Source organism: Lotus japonicus, chromosome 1 (assembly GCF_012489685.1).
Source record: "Lotus japonicus ecotype B-129 chromosome 1, LjGifu_v1.2".
NCBI classification, from domain to species: Eukaryota; Viridiplantae; Streptophyta; class Magnoliopsida; order Fabales; family Fabaceae; genus Lotus; species Lotus japonicus.
This window is the reverse complement of record NC_080041.1, coordinates 78940726-78948330: the sequence shown is the minus strand read 5'-3', so window position 1 is coordinate 78948330 and position 7605 is coordinate 78940726. Positions and strand designations below refer to the sequence as shown.

Genomic DNA, 7605 nt, shown 5'->3' with positions numbered 1-7605 from the left:
TATATAAGGAGAGTATGGTGGTAACAATATATAATTAGGATAATATAATTACGGAAGGATATTATCCAATTGAATTGCAGTGTCGATGATTTCTTATCCTATTTCTCTATCTCTACAATTTAATTTTTTGCCTTTATGAGACAACTTCAATTATCTTTAATATTGATTTTCTTAAACTATGAATTACCTCTTGGCTTATTTGTCGACCTTGTCCCTTGGGTTTGATAACTTAGACTTTCATTCCTATATTACTTAAGCGATAGAATGCACTTACTCTAGTTTGAACGAGTGTACTTTTAGTGCAACAACCACTCCTTTTCTCTACACCACTTGCACCGTCCTTCGTCCCTTTTAAGCCATTATTCTTCAACATCTCCTTTTCTGTCTTCTACATAAAGAGACTGTTGAGAATTCAAGTGCGGAGTTGGAATCCCACATTGGTTAAGTATGGGTTAGGAGAAGACTTTATAAGAGATGTGACCCGTAAACCAAAATCCTTAAGATTTTGGGTTAAGATGTGGCGTCGATGTCTTTTGCTCCTCGACCCATAGACTCCCCTGTCTCCCCCAACAAGTGGTATTAGAGCCAATGGTTTGTGCGACCATGGAAACGACTCCATATTTCAAAAGTCTCCCTGACGGTGTGGTCAGTGTCGAGCGTCCTGTTGCACATGGTTGGACCATGGTGCGAACATCGGTACAAAGGTAGATATGCTTCCGCGGAGGGGCCATGATAATGTGGTGGTGACTCGCACTTGATGGGGAGATTGTTGAGAATTCAAGTGCGGAGTTGGAATCCCACATTGGTTAAGTATTGAAGAGGAGAGAAGACTTTATAAGAGATGTGACTCAAAAACCTAAAGCCTTAAGGTTTTGGGTTAAGATCTGGCGTCAATGTCTCTTGCTCCTCGGCCCATGACCTCCCTTTCTCCCCAGCAGAGCTATTTGTTGAGACCGTCTTGACTCACCTCCCCTTTGACTATAGAAATTGTGATTGATCTTTGTTTTGATTCTCTAAGCCACAAACTAAAATGAAAAGTATTTACATCATCACCCTCATCATGTCTATCATTCCCTTGCATCAAAATCCTTTATAACATGTTCCAGGAAACCAAAAGCAGAAAATAAATTATCCAATCATTTATATTTTATTTTAACCATCATTGGATCTTTATGTGCCCTAGACACGCTTTACGCCTTTTGAAAGGTTTTCCAAGGTTTAACCAAAGGTTTTCCAAGGTTTAACCATGTCGTCATCCTCAAAAACTCCACCACCACTTGATATAACACACAAGAAGCCTTAAACAAATTTCTCCGCTGCTTTAGTTTCCATATTGATTGTCAAACAATAAGTCTGTATCCAAAAATACACTTTCTCAAACGAAACATCCGACATTTGAAACTTCTATAACCTCCATGCCTCCCTTAGCGTACCATGCATGAAGCATAAATAATAGTTATACTGGTTATAATATTATCGTAAATAATAATTGTAATATTTAAATTAAGTTAATAATTGGTATCATAGGCAAAATAATTATTGTTAAATTATGAGAAATCGTGGCATATAAATTATTTAAAATAATTCTTATTCTTATTCTTATTTTAACAAAGAAACTAATAATTAAATTCTAAATTAATATACAAAAAATTATTAAATGAAATCAAAGTTACCAACGGGTGGTTGGTTCAAGCGGTACATGTTTGATTTCCCTTAAGAAAGGTCTCGGGTTCGACACTTGTGGATGGAAAAACCCCCGCAGGGAGAGTTAGCCCCTCGAACATGATTGCCTCTGAAGGAGGACACCGATCTTTCACAAAAAAAAAGGAAATCAAAGTCAATAAAATATAACGCCTCATTCAAATTTTTATGTATTCTCAAGTTTTACACCAATATTTAATTTCCTGTTATATTTTCGAAATTTATTAATTCCAAATTAATTATTAATTGGTAATTATGACAATTGATATGCGTAAAATTTAATTCCCAATAAAATGAACTTATTTATTATTTTTTCAAAAAAAAATATCGTTTATCATAAAACTATGAGAACAACTGACTGATATGAGTTTTAGGTTAAGCGCTTACAACCAAAACTTCACAAAAACCTCCAGATACAAAGAATTTAAACACTCAACACACTTCAAAGAAACAACCCAACCAAAAATGATTTTTAGAAATCTCACCACACGTAAGGACACCCCAATTTGATGTTGCAACAACCCAACACCAAAACAATCATACGAGACAAAACCCAAATATAAAAAACGATGCCAATAAATAACCCTAGAATTATAGCTGTAAAAAAGTATGAAAACATCCTATTCAAACACCAAACAACAGCCACATAAATTTCAAGCAATATAGAGCCTAAAAATTACAGCACCAACAACAAAGCCATGCAAACCACCCAGGATCCAAAAGATAGAAAGAAACCCTAAACAATAAAACTCATTGATTGTTATCATTTTCAATTCAAAAGTGGCACGACTTCTCACAAGTTCTTGACCAAACTACTTTTCCAATCAATTAAACATCTCATCATTTAAGAGTAAAAACCTGTTTGATAGCATAAAAAAGAATAACTACCTATAATCCAAGTTGTAGAGAAATTAGAAAGTAAAATATAATGTGTAATAATTAGCAATTTTTATTTTGGAATATTAATATTTGTTATTTTTAGAAGAAAAGGTAATTTTAGTTCCAACAATTTTGATAATTAATTTATGTTTAAATAAAATACCCTTATAATGAAAAAATGATGTACGAGCATGAACATTAATTTAATACTCATAGATAATGCGATTGTTTTTTTTTTTTTTCCGAAAGCAAACTTTTATTGGAGGAAAGAAAAACAAAGGGAACAAACCTTCCCAATTAGGTAAGCAAAGTTCTTAAAAAGAAAGCAACATAAAGAAACATAAAATTAAGAAAACATAACAAAATAGCAAACAACAAGGAACCATAAACTAAAACAAAGAGCAAAAAATAGCAACAACATGACAACAACAGCAGACATCGATCCAACGCACCAACAAAAGCAGGAAACATCATCCTTGGAAAACAACAGCAACAAGCAACCGGTAACAATGAAGAAGACACAACAACAATATAGCACGACACAACAACAACAGCCAAAAGAAGCACACCAGCAAGATAGGAAAACAACAGCCTCAACAACAACAAATCCAGACAACAGCAACATAAAGCCACAAACCACATCAAACAAAGGCATATTCAGCTCAGCATGGACTAGGTGTTGACAGTATGACAAACGATAGAAAGGGGGGGGGGGGGTTTAAATAGCGTTTTCAATCTAAAACTTTTCCCACTTGAGATTTTAACACATCTCTTCAAACACCGAAGATAAAAGTGCTAAGATAAGAGTTGAGGAAAGCACACAATGATTTTATCCTGGTTCACTTGATAAATCCCTCAAGCTAATCCAGTCCACCCGTTAAGGTGATTTCTTCCTTCTTAGAATGAAGGCAATCCACTAATCAGAGTTTGTTACAACTGCACTTGCAACCTGCAAAGTGACTAACAATACAATGACTTAGCTATGACTACGATTCACTCTCTTAGTCTTCTCAAGGATCCGACCAACCTTGGTCTCCTTAAGGGAAAAACAAACAACTGTTTGAAAGTTGGGGTTTACAAGAATTGCTTCTCAAAAAGCTAATAGTAAACTCAATAAGTACAATGTGAAGAAAGATTGCTTAAGAGAATATTTGAATATCACGTGAGTTTGAACAAAGTTTCTTAGGCGGCATCTTTCATCTTCAGCCTCTTTATATACTCCAAGGATTAGGGTTTGGACGTTTGCATGGAATACTACGGTTGGAGGGCAGATCTAGGTTTTCCACGTTCTGCTGTGGTTGAATAAGTTAGGTAAGGTCGTCAGGAATAATACAATTGCTTTTGTACTTTGGATAGCGACTTAACCTTTAACCTAGATGACTTCTGATCAGAGTGACGCTTCATGTTGGAACTTGTGAAGCTTAATGATCAGAGTCAGAGGGAAGCTTGGATCCTCTTACCTTTGTACCTTCTGCTTCTGGACTCAGAGGAGAAGTACTTGGTCTTCAGAGCCAGCTTACTCTTGGACTTCAGAATCTTCACTTCTCAGCTTCTGGACCTTCAGAGCTTCTGGACCTTCAGAGCTTCTGATCCTTTAGAGCTTCTGGTCTTCATAACTTCTGATCTTCAGAACTTCAAGTGAACTGAATCCATATCAGAGCTTTACTATCTTCAGATCTTCTGAAGCTTATTCTACTGTTCAGATTGAACATAGTGAGTGTGAAAGCGTTGCGGAGGTTACTCTTTGAGCATAGTGCTTCTGATTTATGTGTAATTAGATCAGAGTCAGAGCCTGTCATTAAAACACTCAGAAAATAACGTTAGAGTACCATAATTGTTCATACACAATAGTTAACATGTCATCATCAAAATATAGAGTTGTACTACTAGATCAAAACTTGATCTTACAGGTGTTGGGCCGCAAGAGGATAAACCGAGGGATTATCACATTGGGCTTACATGAGCACACCACAAGTGGATTGGACACCACATATTTCACATAAAACCTTAAGGCATTAGGTGTATGGGTCCTCTCACTTATAAAGTGCTCATTACTCCCCTAATCTTCCAATGTGAGACTTCTTTACTCACACTTGACATCCCAACAATCTCCCCTCAAGTGTGAGTCCATCTCCAGCAGAAACCTCCAAATACTTGCACCGCCATTGGATCTTTTCATCAATGGGACACGCCACCTAGCCACCATTGCTAGGAAGACTTTCGACACAAGGAACCTTCACGATGATCGCACTAACCATCAGCTCTGATACCACTGTTGGGCCGCAAGAGGATAAACCGGGGGATTATTGATGACCCGATTTTAGTAGTGTTTTTAGGGTCATTTCTTTGTTTGTTTTGAGTCTTTTTGTTGAGTCTCATGTAGTGTTCCATGCATTATCATGCATTTTTATCTTTTCTTGAGTCTTTGTTTTGTTTTGGTAATTTTGTAGTTTTATAGGGAGTTTTCTTGCATTTTAAGTTAAGTTTAGGACTTTCATGGTTTTGTTCTGTTAAATGAAGGACCTCTTGTGCTAATGAGCTCTTTGAGCTTCTAGATTCTTCCTTGACTTGTTGGTTAGGTTTGGAGAGCAGAAACTGAAGGTAATAGAAGGCCAAGAAGCATGGAATTGAAGGAGGACTTAAAGAGGATTGAAAGAGGGGTTACAGAAGCCAAAAATTCTTTTTCGGGCGAGCTTGAGCGCCTAGGCGCTGGGAATTGGCGCCTAGGCGCCAATTAAGCTCCAGAGAGCATGTTTGTGCATGCAATTGGCGCTCTGAATTGGCGCCTGAGCGCCCAGACTCGTATTTTTGTGCCTATAAATAAGGCTTAGGCCAATTTCTTTAGAGGAGAGACATTTTTACTCATTTTGGGATCAAGTTTGAGAGCTGAGGAGAAACTTGGGGCTGTAGGAAGGCTTCCAACTTGTATTTTTCTCAGGTTTTCTTTACATTTTATGTATGAATTCACTAGTCATGAGTGGCTAGTTTCCTTTTTTTGCTTTGGGTTAAGAGATTCTATGAAGTTTTAGTTCGTTAAATCCTATCTCTATGCATGAGTTCTTGATTTAATCTTGTATTTCAATTCCTTTATGCATGTTTAACTTTGGTGCACCTTTGCTATAGGCTAGATTATAATCAAATGGAAGTTTGTTATGATTTAGGGACATGAATTGAAATAGATCTTTCTATACTTGCTTCTAGGCATAGAGTGAGGGGAGGGTTTTGTTGGCCTGAATATACATGCTTAATAACCTCTTATGAATGTTTAAGTACACAAGGAATTGGGCTTAACATTCAGTTTGAGAGAATTACTTTTATGAGGAATCAACTAGTAAGTACATAGGCTATAGCAACAAGAGATAAATCAAGGTGTCACATGCATAGGATATGTGAACTAAAGTGGATTAGATGATCAACAACCCAAGGCAATTTTCTATCAATTGTTTTTCACAAACTTTATCAACATTGCTCCTTTGCAAATCTTTTGTCATAAACAACCAAAACCAATTTCTGAATTTTATTGCTTTAGAAACTTGCAAACTTTAGACTTAAATTAACAATTCTCACTCACAATCCCTGTGGTTCGATATTTTAAAACCCGGAGGTATTCGTACACTTGCGAATTGACCAACAAGTTTTTGGCGCCGTTGCCGGGGATTGTTTGTGGTTTTCGGTTTAAGTTGAAGAGTTTATTTGTTTGTATTATTTACATTACATTGAATAGGTGCTACTAACCTTTTCTTTGTTTGTGTGATTTCAGTTTATGCAAGGTAGACTTGGCACAGATCCATTGGTGTTTGATCCGGAGCCAGAGCGTACTCTCCATCGTCGTCGAGCTCAGCAAAGAGCTGCTGAGATAGCCGCCATGGCTGTCCATATGACGGAGGAGGAATTGCAAGCCCACATTGAAGAAAGAGTGAATGAGGCTATTGCTCAAAGACTTCAAGAGCAAGAAGCGGAGAATGCCAATCGTTCTCTTAGAGACCTCACCTCGGCTGTCATGAGCTACGATTATCCGGGCAGCATAGTTTCCCCCGATGGCACGGGAAACTTTGAGCTGAGGCCGGCATTCATCAACTTGGTGAGCCAAAATCAGTATGGTGGAGGTGCTCTTGAAGATCCTCATGCACATATGGAGCGGTTTATCCGCAATTGCAACACTTATCGAGTTCAGAATGTTTCAGCGGACACCATCCGCTTGAGTTTGTTCCCTTTTTCTTTGAGGGACATTGCTGAAGAATGGTTGAATTCACAGCCCCAAGGTAGCATCACATCTTGGGAAGACTTGGCTGAGAAATTCACCACAAGGTTTGTTCCAAGAGCCCTCCTGAGAAAGCTCAAGAACGACATCATAACTTTTGCTCAATCCACCGATGAGAATCTTTACGAAGCTTGGGAGAGGTTCAAAAATCTCTTGAGGAGGTGTCCTCAACACAACCTCACCTAAGCTGATCAAGAAGCAAAGTTCTATGATGGTCTCCAATATTCTTCGAGGTTTGGCTTGGATGCGGCTTCAAACGGTGAGTTCGATGCCTTACTTCCACAAGTGGGGTATGAGTTGATTAAAAAAATGGCTATAAGAGCTATGAACTCAAGTAATGAATGCCAAGCCCGAAGAGGAGTCCTAGAGGTTGAGGCTTATGATCAGCTCATGGCCTCCAACAAGCAACTCTCCAAGAAAATGAATGAGATTCAAAATCAAATGAAGACTACCAAGATTGGTGGTCGAGTTGCCAAATTGGAGTGTGTGACTTGTGGAGGGTCACATGACAACGAAGAATGCACAGAGACTAGACCGGAGGAGGAAGTGAAGGCCATGGGTCAAGCTCGGAATGACCCATTTTCAAATACTTACAACCCAAGATGGAGGAATCACCCTAATTTTTCTTGGAGGCAAGGTAATAGTGGGCAAGGAAATGGCTTTCAAATGCAATTTCCTAGCCAAGGATTCTAAGGCCAAAGCTCAAGACAACCTCAAGAGCGAGGAGAAGGTGAAGGTAGTGGTTCCAAGAAGAGCTTAGAAGA

The 7605-nt window shown here is 38.1% G+C and overlaps 1 non-coding gene across 1 annotated transcript; it reads right to left on the bottom strand.

Moving 5' to 3' along the window:
* Positions 1–6913: 6913 nt before the first annotated feature.
* LOC130734875 (small nucleolar RNA R71) lies at positions 6914–7020 on the bottom strand. The gene has a single exon (XR_009018212.1). It is a non-coding gene; the product is annotated as a small nucleolar RNA R71 (small nucleolar RNA).
* Positions 7021–7605: the final 585 nt, after the last annotated feature.